Source organism: Pinus tabuliformis, chromosome 9 (assembly GCF_031772625.1).
Source record: "Pinus tabuliformis cultivar Carrire ecotype Pingquan chromosome 9, CPIR1, whole genome shotgun sequence".
NCBI classification, from domain to species: Eukaryota; Viridiplantae; Streptophyta; class Pinopsida; order Pinales; family Pinaceae; genus Pinus; species Pinus tabuliformis.
In genome coordinates, this window is record NC_142307.1 from 1871117491 (window position 1) to 1871135817 (window position 18327).

Genomic DNA, 18327 nt, shown 5'->3' on the forward strand with positions numbered 1-18327 from the left:
ATGCAACAATAAAAGGAGCCAAAATACCTCATAACACATACATTCGACTCACAGGTAAGTGACTAACCCGCTCCTCTATTGCATTTGTGTAATTCAAAAATATGCATAAGCGAATGAGATGGTTAGGGTTGAATGAGGAAAGGTGGCCAGTGAACTAGCCACCCTCATCCAGTTGACTGCGCTCATCCAGAGATGCCACCACATGTGTGCCTAGTCAACTCACAGAAAATTCAAAGGACAAGTAGTGGAGGGTATACAAAATCCGATGTAATGATGGGAAGTGATTGTGGGAAGGAGTCATGAGCATTCATGATGACAAGGCAGTGGGGACCAATGGTCCAAATATGGTGACGTACCACCGGAAATATCTCAAAGAAGACATAAGTTCTCCTCCCTGAAACTCCTTCACCACCTTTTCTTCCATTTCATCCTCATCCACTTAGCTGCAGCAAGCTCTATGCCACCTCCATAGCCTAAAAACCATATTTCTCTATCGTTTTTAGCCATCCTTCTACTATCGGCGTTCTACAGGAGCAGTAACAGGTTCTACATGTGCACCTACAGTCAGTTCTACAGGAGTGGAAATAAGCAGTTTTTAAGGAGAAAACACGGGATTTTTGCTCAAATTCTGGCTTGAAGAGGTAGGCTCTGTACAGACCCACCTTGAATATTAATATGTGCAAGAAATGATACAATTTTAAGGAGGAATTAAGCCTGTAGAAGAGAGGAATTCCATAAAAACATTTCTGCCTGTTTTCTGAAAAAAACACAGTTTTTCTCTGTTTCCTGTGTCTTCAAAAATTTTTGTCTCCATCTCTACTTGGGGTGTTCCAAAAGGGTATAAGCAAAATGACAAGGGGATTCATGAGGAAGGAACCCACAAATTCAGTCAGGCTCCATGAACATCCCGAGGTGGTAGCCATTTTCACCAGAGCAAATTGGATGCCATTTTTCGAAAAAATTCAAGGGTTTGATGAAGAAGTGGCTCAGGAGTTTTCCCTTGCTTTAGTACCTCACTCAAAGACCCATGCCACTGTTACTTTTAGAGGTCTCACCATGGAAATCACCCCAGAATATATCAGTAGAGTTACCAGCCTTCCCCTTGGATTACCTTGGAGCAAAGATGAAAAGCCAATGGGACAAGTTGCCAAGAAAACCTTCTTCCAACCAAATGAACATCCTGTAGAAGACAAAAATGGCATTAGAAGAACAAGCATACCTTACCCTTGGGATGAGGTCAGTTACCAAATCATCAAGTATATTTCCTGTGAAGGGAGGTATAGCATAGTTTATGGCTACCATTTTAGACTTCTCCATGAGCTGAGATATGGCATGGACACACCACACCCCAAAACTCAGCATCCCCTATTTTCTCCTATAGTCCCTTATAGATTCCAGCATTAAGTTAAAGGTAGGAGGTCTAGATTAGTTGGCTCACCATGGGTTAATTAAAATATTAGTGGAAGAAGCCCTCTACACCTTCATAATCCCCATAGCATGGGATATCTTCAGAAATATGACAAGAGAAGATGATATAAAGGCCCTCACATATGACCATAGTCCTTCTGAAAGTGAGGGGGAAGAACAGCAAGGAGAAGAAGGGGAGGAAACTGAGGAGAAAATAGAGGAGGAAGACACCAAAACAGAGAAGGAAGAACCTAAAACAGAGAAGGAGGAAACTAAACCAGAAGAGGAAGAAACCAAAACAGAGCAAGAGGAAACAAAATCAGCAGAGATAGAGAAGACAAAAGGAGAGGAACAAGGGGCAGAAAAGATAGAAGTGTCTCCTGAGACCCTAGAAAGAGAGGCAGCAGCTACTCTTGCTGCCCTCAACACCCCTATTAAACCCAAACAAAAGAGGAAGAGGAAAACATCAATGTAATTCAAGGCTCGGAAAAACACAAGGATAAAAATAGGAAAACCACAACCATCTTCAACAGTGCCTATTGTAATTGAAGATTCACCCACTATCAAAGGGGAAGAATCTCCCTCTAAAACCCCCATCACATATGAAAGAGGAAGTCCCAGATCTTCCACTTGGAAGGAAAGAGTGCAACTCCAGGACTCAAAAACAGTTCTACAGGAAGCAAAAATTGTTCTACAAGAGACCCTAACTAAGCTACATGAGACCAAAAAACTGGAGAAAATGGTAGAAGAACAGCCAAAGGGGAAGGAGGAAACAACAGAGACCCAAGAACCTGACCCCCAGCCTAGTTTGGGCTCTTAGTACAATCTTTGTGAGGGGGGGAAATCATTCCACAGAAATTTGTAGTCCCACTTTTCTTTGAGTTGGAGAAAGAAAGAATAAGGATCCATATATGGATGCAAATTGCCAAATCCAAGGGGGTAGAGGATATTTTCCACATGAAGAACCAACTTAGAAAGATGTGTAGGGAATTAAGTAATGTAAGAGATAGATAGGCAATCAGAAGAACTCACTTGGAAACAGAAAATGAGTTGCTAAGAAAACAGCTGCAAGAAAAGGAGACACAATTGGCATGCATGGCTAGCTGGCCTATGGAGGCAGTACAGTGCAGGACACCAGCAAAATCATACGAAGTATACCTCAAATACCAATGGCTACAGTTTTAGATCAAGACTTTGGCACAAAGAGGCACCATGCCTTTCCAAGATTATAAACAGTTTACAGAACTATGTAACCAAAGCTCAACAAAATACAAGGCAAAGATAGCAGAGTTCTATTTGCATAACATGGCCTTCACTGATATGAACCTATGGGGCCCCAATTCTAGGCTAGGGGACTTGCAACTGATGGCCATGGCATCATGGATGAATCATGCGGAGAAAAGGGCAATAGAAATCAAAAAGTTGATGGAAAAAGAGAAAAATAAACCCTTAATGGTTAGAGCTGAGCCATTAGACCCCATGGCTCTCACCAGTATCCACCAACTGCTTGCAAATAATCCTCAAAGTGCCCCTAAGTATATCAATGAACAGGCTCCAGCCATTGCACATTTTGAGGAGATGGAAAGATTACTTGGGGAAGACTGTATTCATGCTTGTATGAGGAGGTGGAACACTCTTCCACACAGTCTGCAAATCAGGGAGTATCACTCCCCAACAAGGATGAAAGAAGCATTAAGGAGAGTGCCATTGTACAAGTGCTCTATGCAGAGTTTGAAGGCCAATTGGATTGGCCTCAAATTGAGTTCCCCATTGCTACTAGGCCTACTGGAAGGTGGAAAAGAGGAAGAAGAACAACAATAGTGGGAAGAGGTGGAAAAAAAGGCAGGATTCCATGACAAAGAAGAGGACCTCACATCAAAAGCATGGGATGTCAGGGAGGCCATCAGGGCCATCAAAGATGAGGAGATGGATTAGTTTCTCAAAGGATGAGCAACACATTCAGTATGGGGATGATGATGAGCCCCATAAATGGGTAATTATATGGGCTCATTTTGCCTCCTAACTTAGCTTAATCCACCATTCTCATTAGTTTATTGCATGTTTTTTATTATATTTATGCTAATAGAGTGAGTTGGGTTGGTCATTATGCCTTGAAGTCTAATGTGTGCTTAATGCAGATTTTTGGTCAATTTTGGAGGTAAAGTCAAAGATTTAATGAAAATTTGGTAGCAAATATTCGAAGAAAACAAGGGAGAGGATTTATAGGAGGGTTTTCCCCTCATTTATGACTCCCTACTTCGAATTCTCCTTCAGAAAGCTCGGAGCACAAGCAGCCACATCAATGCACCAAAGAGGCAGCCGAGCAAGTGGAGTATAACTGTTGTCTATCTCAAGTTTTGGGAGCCAAGCCTCCCTGATTTTAAGGGAGTTGTTGGGAGATCCAGTGATATAAGTAGAGAGGCCTAGCACCTCATTAGGTTGTTGGATGTTAGTCAAATTTTTGCACTTTTGTTGCAACTTTGCTCTGCTCAACTTCGAGCTTACTTTTGTAGACAGTTTCATGTAATCTTACTGTTATTTTGATAATGAAGATGAGATTGTTTCTGAGCTAGCACTGAGTTACCTTAGAGGGCTGAAGCTCTTGGGTTAGGGCCCAATCCAAGCAGCCAAGCACCTCTTGTTTTGTATTTATATGCTTTTTTTCAGTTTATGAATGAGTTGCTGATAGATAGATTTCTTTCTTAGTTATGAATAGGTTGCTTTTGGTAATTTAAAAAGTTGTTTCCATTTTAGTTTGTCGTATCAGGTTGAATAGTGATATAAGAAGATACAAAAAAGCCATCAACAGATCCTTGGCCTCCTTTCTCCCCTGTGGGACCATGAATTGAGGCCAAGACCCTATTGCTACCACAAAAAACACAGATTTGCCTTTGCCATAGGATTTCTAGTGTTGCAGCTTGTTAGAAGATTAATGCTTTGCTGTAGATATATTTCATCATGCTCATTTCCATCTTTACAATAAATTTCCTTCCATGTTTTCTTTCCATATAGCATTGTTCAACATATACTTTCCTAGATCAGAATTTAGACTAGCTTGATGAACAGTTCTATTTTTTAGTGTAGCTAGTTTCTTTGCTTGCTTAGTTTCAGAGCTTGATCTTCAGTTCTCTTGCAGTACATATCTGCTCACAATAAGTCAACCAATAAGATATAACCATCTCTCTTTGCTCCATGTTCCACAGGTCATCCAAAGTCCATCACAAATCTGCCTTAATTTTTTGCACTTTTCTCGTGAACTTTCCTCTCTTTCATTGAACAAGTCCAACCATCGTTCTCTTCCCTAATTTTCCTTGATGAACCTTAGACACCATAACATATCCTCCTAGCCATTATCTACCCTTTCCACCCATTTTTCCACCTTCGAAACCTCTAAAACAACTCTCGGCATCCTCTTGTAGACCTCCTCTAGACCCCCTGCAGCCTCCTGTAGATTTTCCTATAGGTGTCTTTTTGAAGTTAGATTGCAGGGAAAGCCTCCAGAAGGCCACCTTGGACCTCCTAGGACCTCTCCACACTCCTACACCTCTACAAACTCCAAAGTAACCCTCCATCGCCACCTAATCGCTGCCACATTCACAAACAAATAAATTACATGCATGACAATTTCACCTAAAAATAAATAAAAATCCAAAAAGATGTTTTTTCCTCATTTCCTTCTAGAAATAGATTGAGTAGATGTTGTTTACTTCCTAATTAGGTAATGGAATTCATTTTACAGTTTTTCGTCTCTCTTTCTGCAAAAGTAGGATTAGTTGGTTAATTAGGGTTTGCTAGGGTTACTTCACATTTCAGTCTTCTTTCACTTTCTGCAAGTAGAGTAGCCTCTGTAGGTTAAGATTTCCTTTCTTTCATCACATATAAAGCTTCTTATGGAATTCATAGAAGTTTGCTTGAGCTCCTAGTGATATTGCACCGGCTAACCAAGTGACAGCCTGCAGTAAGAACTAGTACTTGTGCATCCAACACCGTTGCTTCCAAGTTTCTTACGAACTACCGGGTTGATAAAAAGTAAAGTAGGAAACCTAGGATTTGCAGCATTATTGTTGCAATACTGGTGCTCACCAACATCATGGTTATGTGTCTGAGGTCCTTCAACCTCACGCTAAGATTCAGTTTATGGAATGTTGATTTTTTTGGGATCATCTTCCTTTTCTTCAGTAGTCATAGCGTAGCATTCAAGTGTGTGGTGCAGCTATGTACTCCAGTCTAGTTGTACCCATTCCATCGGTTCTTCAAGAATTCTAAAAATAACGACCTTAATCTCTTGTAGTTCTTCATTAACGCATTCGAACCCATCCTCAAAATGGAAGGTTAATAAGAATCTTTCTTGTGAATCTTTCTTGCAGAATGTCCCATTCAGTTGTTTCATGGTGGAGTTCTGTTTCCAAATACTAATTCATGGGAATAGTGTCTAAGGTATGGCAAAACACATGAACCCACTCTGGTTGAGGCTCTTCATCCCAAGCTTTAGTCCATCACCCCAAATGTTCATGTGGTTCATCCTTCCCACTGTACTTCTCAGTCATCCGTGTGTTAGCAGATCCAAACCTTAGCTGCATCATTCAATTCTATTCCTTCTAGTCAGCTAAACTCTCCTTGTGCGTACCCCACCATCGGGTAGGTGTAGCGCGTAGTGCTAATTCAAGAGCTTGGAATCGATGCTCCTTGGGAACCTCCCTCTCAATTTCATCCAAAAAGAGATTAACATCATTCAAACTTTCATAGTGCGGAAGCTTTCTTACCTCTGTGTATACACATCGCAGCGATTTGGTCATCATGTTGCAGTGCAGTGTAGATACTTCATGCAAGTGATTCTTCCAGTTCTCTAGTTCTTCCTCTGAGTCTAAGGTATAGTAACTATCACTATCCCATGTAATTCATCCATCAGTCATAGGATTGATCCAATCTTTGCATCTTGTCATGATCTGTATGTCTGGTCTAGATCATCGTCATCCTCCACAAAGTCGTGAACAAGCTCAGTATAGCGTGCTCCCTCAATAGGGTCCGATGGCATAGTAACCCTGAGCACTGTTGGGTTGTATTATATTATTTCCAAAACTAGCCCACATAGTTAACGGGGGGGTTAGAGGGGGGGTGGAGCCCCCCCTTCATTGCACCAATTGCGTAGCGGGGGGGAGGGTCATAGGGGGTTTGAGGTGTGCAAGTAACCCCACTCTATGGGGTCCAGGGCAACACCCCAGAAAATTTTGGTTTTGGAACCTATGTTAGGTTGGGTAGACCCACCTATGGTTTTGTGCATGATTTTACACATGTTTTTTGGACGCGATGGTTTTTCGATCCATGGTATTGGACGCGATGGTTTTCAGTCCATGGTATTGGATGCTTTGGCATGTATAAATATCTATTATAACACTGAAAAGAACATAATGAAAAATCAAGCTGGTAGTCCTGGTTTTGGGATCCAGGGGAAAATATCTATGTATATGTGTTTTATGTGTTATGCTTTCGCATTGTTTATTTTCTGTGTTTTAGAATTCATATGCAGGTAATCTTTGTACAAGGTTAAAACCTACATTTGGTATCATATCTATTTTGGCTTCAAGGGGACACCTTTGTTGCTGAGGGGTTTTGCTCAGGCCTGTGGTAGACCTTATTCAGTGGGAGATCTGCGAGATCGATTCTGGTGGTGAAAGAAGATGGTGAGCAGTGGAAAGATAGAGATCAAGAAATTTAATGGTCAGAGTTTTGAGTTGTGGAAACTCAAGATGGAGGATCTGTTGGTGGTTAAAGATCAGTGGATCACGGTAGAATTGAGTACTAAACCAACGAGAGTGTCCGATGAAGAATGGAAGAAGTTGGATCAGAAGGAAAAGTGTATAATACAATTATGTGTCTCAGATTCAGTATTGTTGAATGTATTAGTAGAAGCTACAACAAAGGCTTTTTGGGACAAGTTAGGTACTTTGTACCAATCTAAGTCTCTAGTGAATAAACTGTTCCTGTGAAAAAAGCTGTATAACCTGAGGATGAAAGATGGAGACTCAGTGAAAGAGCATCTGAATGCATTTAATATTGTGGTAAGTCATTTGGCATCTATTTATATTAAAATTTTAGATGAAGATAAGTGCATCATTTTGTTGTGTTCTCTACCAGATTCGTGGGATAGTCTGGTTATTGCAATAGGTAGCAATGCAACTACCTTGCAGTTTGATGAAATAGTCTCATCTTTGCTGACAAAGGAGATGAGACAGAAAAATATGGAGAGCCAGAATGGTGATTCCTTGTCTGTACAAGGACGGTCCTAGAACAGAAACAAAAATAAGTCATCGAGTGTGAGATCTAAATCTAGAGGGAGATCTAAATCTCCAGGAAAACCTGTAAAGGTGGTGTGCTGGAAATGCAGGAAGGAAGTGCACTACAAAAGGGACTGTAAATCTAAAGCTCCCAATAAAAGAAAGGGATCTGATGATGCTCCTTCTGCAGAGGTGAAAACCACCTCAGATGAAGGTGGGGATGTGTACTTGGCTTCTTCAAGTACACATGTAGATCATGAGGCATGGTTGATTGACTCAGGTGCAACCTTTCACTTCACTCCCCATTGAGAGTGGTTCTGTGAGTATGAGAAATATGATGGTGGTGATGTCTTCTTAGGGGATGATAGGAAGGCTAGAGTCATTGGTCGTAGAAAAGTAAAGTTGAAGTTGCAAGGTGGAAGGGTTAGAACACTTCCAGGTGTTTTTCATATTCCTGCATTGGCCAGAAATTTGATTTATATAAGCAAGTTGGATGATGCAGGTGTAAAAATAGTGTTCGAGAAGGATACCTGCAATATGGTTCGGGGAGCACTGGTATTGATGCAGGCATTTCGGATTGGAACTCTGTACAAGCTGCAAGGTAGCATGGTTGTTGATGGGTGCAACAGTTCTATGGTTCCTAAAAGTGGAGTAGAAAATATAGTGGTCTCTGGAGAGAAGGCCATGCTATGGCATCAAAGGCTTAGACATGTTGGAGAGAAGGGCCTTCAAATAATTCATGGTAAAGGTATGGTAGAAGGTATGAGCAATAGCTCTCTAGATTTTGATTTATGTGGAAATTGTGTATATGGGAAGCAGAATCGGGTGATTTTTCCCTCTAGTGGTAAGAGGGCGAAACATATATTAGAACTTGTGCATAGTGATGTGTCTGGACCTGTGAAGGTTCCATCACTAGGTAAGTCTATGTACTATGTATCATTTATAGATGACTTCTCAAGGAATACATGGATATATTTCCTTAAGAAGAAATCTGAAGTCTTTGACAAGTTTAACGAATTCAAGGCTCTGGTGGAAAACCAGACAGAGAAGAAGATAAGGGTGCTGAAGACAGATAACGATGGAGAGTTTTGCAATAAGGAATTTGAAAAATTCAGTAAGAAGTGTGGTATAGCATAGCAGAAGACTACTCCATATACACCTCAGCAAAATGGAGTTCTAGAAAGAATAAATAAGATGTTGATGGAAAGAGCAAGAAGCATGCTCAGTGGTGCCCGGTTAGGATAGGAATTCTAGGCAGAGGCGGTGGAGACAGCATGTTACCTGGTCAATAGATCACCTTCACCAGCATTGGAGGATAAAACTCCACAAGAGTTATGGACTGGTAAGAAACCCTCTCTTTCACATCTGAGGGTATTTGGATGTGATGCATATGTACATGTTCCAAAGGAGAAACAAACTAAGTTGGATAGTAAATCTGAAAAGTGCATCTTTATCGGGTATAAGGATGGTTTAAAGGGTTATAAGCTTTGGAACCTAGTAACAAGGAAGGTTGTGTACAGCCGAGATGTGGTGTTCAGAGAGATAAAAGATGTTATTAAACATGAAGTCCAACCAAAGGAACCTAAGAAGATAGAGTTTGAGCTAAAGGAGGAATAATCAGACTCTATAGCAGAGGAGGAATTAGACGATGAAGAGCCACAAACTTTGGCTGTGAGAAGATCAGTTCGAGAAAGAAGGTAGCCAGAAAGGTATAGTCCATTTTCTTACTAATAAAATAGTGCTTTATCTATTACTGATGATGATCGCAGAACTGTGAAGGAATAGTAGATTCAGAGAATGAAAAAGTCTGGAAAGAGGCCATGGTTGTTGAAATGGCATCTTAAAAATGTGGCATGGGATCTAGTGGAGTTTCCAGTTGGAAGGAAACCCATTGGCAACAAATGTGTGTTCAAGAAGAAGACAAATGCAAAAGGAAAGGTGGAGAAATACAAAGTTCGGTTGGTAGAAAAAGGTTATTCCCAGGTGACGGGAATTGATTTTGGTGATATTTTTTCTCCTATTGGCAAGGTAACTTCTATTAGATTACTTTTATCTATTACTGTTGCTTTTGATTTTGAGGTAGAACAAATGGATGAAAAGACAACATTTCTTCATGGGGATCTGGAAGAGGAAATCTACATGAAGCAACCTGAAGGTTTTGCGGTGAAGGGTAAGAAAGAAATAGTATGCAAGTTAAAGAAGTCTCTGTATGGGTTAAAACAGTCACCAAGGATGTGGTATCATAAATTTGATACATTTATATGGGGACTTGGCTTCACCAGAAGCAAAGTATATCATTGTGTGTATTTTTAATTAATTGGTGACCATGTTATTTATTTGGTCTTGTATGTGGATGATATGTTGTTGGTTGGAAATGACAAAGAAAATATCTAGGATTTGAAGACCCAATTGTCCTCCAAATTCGACATGAAAGATCTTGGTGCTGCAAACTATATTTTGGGCATGGAAATTAAAAGAGGTCGGGAAAAGAGGAAGCTCTAGTTAAAGCAGAGGAAGTATGTCGAGACAATATTGCAGAGATTTAATATGCAGGATATTAAACTGGTGAAGGTTCCTATTCATGTAGGTGTAAAGTTATCTGTTGAACAGTGTCCCAAGACACAGGAAGAGGAAGAGGAAATGTCTCGTGTTCCATATGCAAGTGCAGTCGGTAGCCTAATGTATGTAATGGTCTATACTAGACTAGACATTACACATGCAGTGGGAGTATTGAGAAGGTTTATGTCAAAACCAGGAAAGGAGCATTAGATAGTATTGAAGTGGGTTTTAAGGTATTTGCATGGCACTAATGATTATGGTTTGTGCTAACAAGGAAGACCAGTATTGGATAGAGTGTTGGATATTCATGGCTTTGTTGATGTAGATTGGGTCGGAGATCTAGATCAGAGAAGATCTACAAGTGGGTATGTGTTTAACCTATTTGGAGGTGCAGTCAGTTGGATGAGTAAGAAACAATCTATAGTGGCATTATCAACTACAGAGGTAGAATACATGGCAGCCACTCATGCAAGCAACTAGTTTGGTTGCAGAGATTGTGTTCAAGTATGGGGTTAGTACAGGGGGCTATAAGGATAGATTGTGACAGCCAAAGTGCAATTTTCTTGGCAAAGAACCCTGCATATAATTCAAAGACAAAGCACATTGATGTTCAGTATCACTTTGTGAGGGATATGATAAAAGACATAAAGTTGTTGTTGGTAAAGATGGACATTTTGAAGAATACTGCAGATGCATTGACAAAATCTATGAGCTCTGAGAAGTGCTCTTGGTGTAGAGAAACAATGGGAGTTGCACGGCTGGATAAATGACTAAGCTCTCTTGTGGTCCCCTGTGGAAAGAAAACAACAAGTGGGAGAATGTTGGGTTGTGTTATATTCTTTCGATGACTAGCCCACGTAGTTAACCGGGGGGTTAGAGGGGGGGTGGAGGCCCCCTTTCGTTGTGCCGATTGCGTAGCGGGGGGGGGGGGGGGGGGGGGGTCATAGGGGGTTTGAGGTGTGCAGGTAACCTCGCACATGGTTTTGGATGTGATGGTTTTCAGTCCATGGTTTTGGACATGATGGTTGTCGGTCCATGGTATTGGATGCTTCGACATGTTTAAATATGTATTATAACATTGAAAACAACGTAATGAAAAATTAAGTTGGTAGTCCCGGTTTTGGGATCCAGGGGAAAATATCTGTGTATATGTGTTTTATGTGGTATGTTCTCGCATTATTTATTTTCTATGTTTTATAATTCGTATGTAGGTAATTTCTATACAGGGTTAAAACCTACAAGAGCCTTCCTTTCAAATGTCATCTTCTGCTTCTTCAAATTTATCACCACATCCATGTCAAAGGCCCAATAAATTCCTAGTAGTGTAGGATACAAATTGTTGTCATCTACTATTTCTATTACTTCAAAATCTGCTAGAGCACTTGCTCCTTCAATATCGACTGTTACCCCATACAGGCACCCCATAGGAATAATATTTTGTTGATTGGCCATGCGTAGCTGTATAGGAGACCATTGCAGCACAGGTCTCCCCATCCTTTCCCAAGTTTGTTTAGGTAGCACATTTTCATCTAACCCTAGGTTGAAGATTACTTGTTCCATTTCATACTCTCCTATCTACGTTGTCAGCCTCATCTCACACCCTATCTACTTCTTATGCTTACCTAGCTTCCTTATAACGCATTGTTCTGAGGGAAGCTTAATCTTATCCATACAATTTTCTATTAGCTCTTGGAGTCCTTCTACTACCTTCTTATCACGCAACAACTTCATACAGGTCTTTAGAAAAGTATCTAACAATGAAGGATCCACATCTTGCACTTCATTGTTCCCAGTTAATTTCTCTTGAATTCTGGACGTAGAAGCTTCAACAAAGTTCCTTTTAGCCTCCATAAAATTTTCCTTTGTGTGGTTGAGGTTGAACCTGACTTTCTTTTCAGCGGCCTTGTACACCCATCCTTCAGTCTCTAGTTGCTTCCCCTTATCTTCACCCATGACCATACCACTGCACATTACTATATTAACACTGTGATCTTCTTCTCTTGGTTCCTCCCTCATCATCTGGATATTCTACATAGGATGTTGGGTCTACATCTTCTTTTCTTGCATCTTTTCTATCAGGATCAGGCAATCTTTTATCACATAATCGAATTGTCTACAATATTAATAAGATGGATCCATTGGGTTCTGACAGTCGCGCAAAAAATGTTTAACTTCACCATAATTATAGAAAATAACTTGTTCATGGCCTCTGCCAGCCCCTCCCCCTCTTCCTCTTCCATGATCTTGGAATCCTTGGTGCGTTGCACCCATTACCTGATCGGGAGGCCAAGTTTTTGCCTGCATTCAATTGGTAGGGGTTCTATCCATCATCAATCAACAACTTCAGCAATGGTGCTCATAATGACCTACAGACTTGAAAAAAATGAAAAAAAAAATGTTGAGGGGTACAAACTTCTGTAGTATATGAAAATTTCATGTCACATGTTATCCTGTAACTTGACATATAGCGCACCATGGCATTGCTTCTGTGATCGGCCCAACAATATTTTTTGGCATTAGGGGAACAGGCCCCCCACCAATAAGGTAGTTCTGATAAACCAGACAATGGTCCTTATCATGCCCATGGCCCTTGCATTTCAAGCACCAAACTTCAACGCACACCTTAGGCTGGGTTTCCTTCCCCTTCTTCAGGCTCTGTAACTCTAGGTGTAGGCTTGCAATCTGCAAGTGAATATGTTGTACTCAAATGTTCATATCTTATATTGGCGAGGCTTCTAATCTCATCGTGATCTCTGGAGCTTCTGCTTGGATTGCTATCTTCTATTTTGATAATGGTAATATTAAGTGGGGCAACAAAGAAGCAATATACCAATCTTTTTGTTACTCATCTGTGATGTTCATATTAGCCTGTCGGATCAGGAATTTTAACCTCTGATCAAAATCCAACGAGGATTCATTCACTACTTGACTTATCTCCTTAAACTTTGAAACAGACTGCACCTAAGATTTAGGCTTCTTAAACTCATGATTCAATGCTTGTTGAGTTTCTGCGAACGCCACAACAGGGTGATCTTTATAGTACTTCATATACCAGGTCAACGTTCTATCCTGTAGTGCTACGACTAGTTGTGCTTTCTTTAGATCATCATCATTGATCTACTATGTTGTCCACATAGCATCTGTAATGAACCAAAACTGTTCGGGGTCTTCTCTTCCTACCCTTTTGAAGATCAGCATCTTCATTGCATTCGCCATGTTGAAAGGTGGAGGTGGAGGCAGAGGTGGAGGTGAAGGTATAGGTGTATGTGGTGGTGGAGGTGGAGGCACAGTGGTTGAATGAGGTACCTACGGGATAAATTTACTTACCAACTGAAGCGCACTCCATGGTGTATTCAGAATCATTCCTTTGTCGTCACTAGACGAGGATCCCAATAGCGAACTATATTCAGAGCCTGATTCGTTGTTCCTTATAAAAGGTTTTCCGCTTCGTGTAGTCCCAAACATCAAGGCAATGGAATACCCCGATTTCACACAACAACATCTTAATCCAAGTTTTTAGAGATCATAAGTACTTATCTCACAGTCCCTTCAAGGGTCTGTGCTCTGCTTCACTATAACTGACAGTTGTATCGATCATGAATTCAATCACAAATGCTTTGAGTGTTCGATCAATGCAGTGATCGACGACCCGCACGATGTTGTTCTCTGAAGCATCCAAGAGCCTCACCAACATAGAGTCCATGCAAGAGGGCCGTCAAGTCTCCACGTACCCTGACTATCTGCCAATCTAAACAACCACTTGTGCAATTCGCAAGGGAAGAAGTAGAAAAAGTATTTGGTTCCATCTGAGTATAGGTATTTACTCAACCATTGTTCCTTGGATAATTGTGGATTTCTATTCTCCTGAGCTACAAACATGTGTTCCTTTAGATCGATCCACTTCTTAATTTATTTCTTGGTACGGAACCACTTATTCGACATCACATATTCCTCATATTGATCCTGGTCCTGACAACGGAACCATTTGTTGGCTTAAGGGGGCCTGACCCAGGTTCACAGTTATTTGCGTCAACCAAAAAAACCCTAACTATTACACAACATTTTTTCATTGTCCCTATACTCCCTGTTCCTTGATCCTAAAGCACCTCTATAGTGAACCCCGCATGCTTTTCCTTCATGAAGAAACTCCCATTATGTCCCTCTTCATGAGCAAATCATTTCCCTTTTGCACCATTTCCCCTGAAACTTATGTTTCGCCCAATTTACTAGACTGACGCTAATGACCTTTGTCTCCCCCACACCAATGTGCAAAGATTAGCACTATTCCTCACGTCAATAGATGTGAATGAGCTGTGTTCTTGTCGCGTTGGTACTGTTATGGAAATTTTTTTAAATTAGAGCGAAAGCTTCCTGCTCTAGAAGCTTCGAAATAGAAGTCTGGTAAATGGTTTGGCCAGATGGGTTCGAGGATGACAATTTGGTCTTCTTTCTCCTATAATGATGGAACTAACTCAAGGGATAAGTCCTTCTCCCATGAGAAGAGCATCCATCTCCCATCCATATTTCCTATATAAACCTCCCTTCTTCCCAAGCACAAGCTAGTTAGAGTGTTGGCTGAGTGTGAGTATACTATTTTGATTAGACAAGCAAGCTATTACTAGTTGTAGCCATCTAGTTGTGTGAGGGAGAAGTGTGTTTGGGTTTGGAGTGAATTATAAATGGAAAATCCTTTAAACTATTGTTGTTTGAAGCCATCATGGAATGCTAGCAGAAGTGTGTGGGAACTTAGTCTTGTCAGAGGAAGACTGCGACGTCAAGACGAATGGTTGTAATCTCTCTTTGATATTAATATATGCAACTATCGATTGATTTCCTACATGTTTTGTAATATTACATATTCATGTCTTGATGCTTCTTGACTCATTAAATAGGTTGAATTGCAATTTTCTATTATTATGTTTGTGTGCTGTTGTTGTTTACTTGTTTCAGGAGCTTGAAGAAGGAAGCGAGAGATTGCTGGAGTGAGAAAGTGAGGACATCATTAAACAAGATAAGTGACCAATAGGTAGGCCCTCTTGATTGATTCTAACCTAAGGAAATATTCCATAGAATGTATCTATTGTGGCTAGACCCATTATCGGGCTAGAGGAATTCGTTCGTGTCCACACTTATAATTTTACTTCACCACAAATTGGTGACTTCGCTGGGGAGATCCCATCTTTTGTTCATTTTGGATTTCATGATTTCATTGGAACTTTGCTAGTTTCACGTTTTCCCTTTGGTTCTATTTCTTTTCTCCTGCTTACTAGCCTAAGTCTAAAATTCATATTAGCAGATCTGGTCCCTAAGTTGATTTTTTTTTTTCCTTAGTTCCCTCGGACAACATGTAGAATTTTCTCTACAAATCAACTAGCTCACTGATATCATGTAGAAATTTCACCTGCAGATCAAATTGATATATGCAATGTACTAAAGCATAATACTAGATCTACATCTACCATAAACTTTGTGGAAGCTTAATCAAACATGAGCAACATCAAGCATGAACAGATATAACTGAGAATGAGAAGTAATCAACCATAATGTAGAAGATATAACCTGGGGAAAGCACCAACCTAAAACCCCATCTCTGTATTATCAATCAAGTGGAAATCCTCAACAACATACAAAAAGAATCAGCTCAAAAGCTATCCTGCTCTCTTTGTACTCTGATGATAAAGCTCATGGACTACCTAGGCCTAAATATATAGGCTACACAAGTCCTCCAAGCTCCTATTTCCTTGTGCGGTTTTGATTGGGGTCCAATGTCATAACATGTGTGAATTGGCCACATCATACCTATTGTAACCTCAGGTCCAACTATGTAATCCATAAGGAATAATACTCCTTCTGCATGCAAGGAATATTCACCAAGGAATATCCTAGCAACTAATAGCACACTGTCCCTTCTCTGATCTCAACTGGGTCTCTGTTTGAACTGACATGCATGATTTATCCATGAGTGAATCTTCAGTTATCTGAAAATACCATTTGTTACATGCATGCAAGCATTAACAAATTGAATCTCATTAATTTGACAACTTGTTAAATCAATCTAACTAGGCTTGATTCAGTTAACATAGCCAACTAATTACAACTTATAATTACAACTCATCCTCGTCCTTTAACTGATGGTCAAATCCCTCAATCAAAGGAGAAATTGTTGCATGTCCTCACATAGACTTCAAGTTCATAATTCCTTAACTAATTAACTCAAACTGTATTAATTAATTAATTTACAAACTGTTGTTAATATCAAATTCGAATTTTACTTCCTATTTCTAGTCCAGGGACTGACTAAAATAGGAATCCACACTGAACTGCTAAAAATATCAATTCTATTTTTACCACTTCCATTTTTCATTCCCCGTTGCCCAATCCAGCACTGGTACCCAAACTGCTATTTTTAGTAGTGCTATTTTTATCACTTCTATTTTTAGCATTTCTTGTTGCCATTTTTCAACACTCCCTCTCAACAAGAAAGGCTTCCTCTCGAACCTGATCCTGTACCTTTGGAATGTTCTGCATGCAACACATCTACCAAGTTTGGTTGCTCCAGCAACTCTCAGAACAAAAAAAACTCCCAACTGACCTCTCTGTTGGGCTAGAAACATCCTCTGATGTTGAAGCTCTACCTGCTGCTGACAAGCGCTCCCTCTATAACCTCTACTCTACTGCAACATCTCCATGCATCTCACATTGTTGCACACCTCTCTGTGCTACCCTGCATTGTGCAACGCACTTGTGCCTTTCGCATTGTTGTAGCCTGCTAGCTCTGTGTTGTCCTGGGATTCCCTGCACTATAGCTCTCTCTGCCTCTCCATCCGCATCTGTCTCTACCCAATCAGTCAGTTCCTGCTACTCCTCATCGGGGCTCCTGTAGGAAAGTCAAATCAAAGAGGTTGGGTACCCCAAGGATCCTGCCCCTCCTCCTTGGGACGATCACTCCAAATCACCCCACCTCCTACTTGGAGGTATGGCTATATGTGATCCCTCAGCCCACCTGGCTCCTATTTTCACCCTACTAGAGGTCTCTACATGAGTAGATGTCTCTACTCGATCTCCTCTTAGCTTCTTCTATTGTGGCTACTCCACAACCTCCTGGAGCTGCTGCAAAAATCATGGCTCCTCCACAATTGTCTGAGACTTCTTCTAGTGCTGCATGTTGAGAGGTAATATACTCTCCCTGTCAACCACCAAGTCTTCATCAGTTTCCTTGCTGCTCAAGGCTTTGCATGCATCTTGAACCTCAAGAGCATACAGGTTCTTGACTCGTAAACTAATCCGCTTCACCTATCTAGTCATGATGTGTCTAAGGAAAATATTTCCCTTACTGAAGACTACATCATAGCCTCTGTCTTCCAACATCGTGATCGAGACCAAGTTTCTCTTCAGTCCTGCTACATACTTGACATCGTTCAAGGTAAGGTGAGCTCCATTCTCCCTTGAAAAATAATTGTGCCTACACCTGAGACACTATACTTTTCATCATTACCCATCGCTATGAGTATCTGGAGATCTTTCTCCTCCAAATAACTGAACAAACTCTTGTCACTGGTCATGTGGAAAGAAGCTCCACTATCAAGAAACTAACCACTTCTGATCATGGATGAAACTATGCATGCAAAGAGTGTGAAATCCAACTCGAACTGTGAAGTAAGTGCCTCACCTTGAGATCCTTCCCCGGATCCCTTCTTGGATTTCCTCAATGGACAATTTGTAACAACATGGCCCACCTCATGACAACAAAAGCATCACACTTTCTATTTTTCAAACTTCTTCCCACCATGGGAAGAACTGGACTTGGAAAGAGAAACCTTCTCCTTCCCCTTCTTCACCTTACTCACTAAGGCATAGTTCTCTTCATCCTCCATGGATGAAGAACCGTCTCTGGTGCTTCTTCTTATCTCCTCCTACATCAAATCTAATCAAGTCGTTCCCAATCTGGCAGTTTCTCTCTTCCATTAACCTAGTCCTGGTAGCTATGCCAACTATTAGGAAGACCAAGGAGTGCAAGACTCACCATGTCATCATCAACTGTCATGATCCCTACACTTCCAAGCTCATCCCTGCATGAGGCGACCTT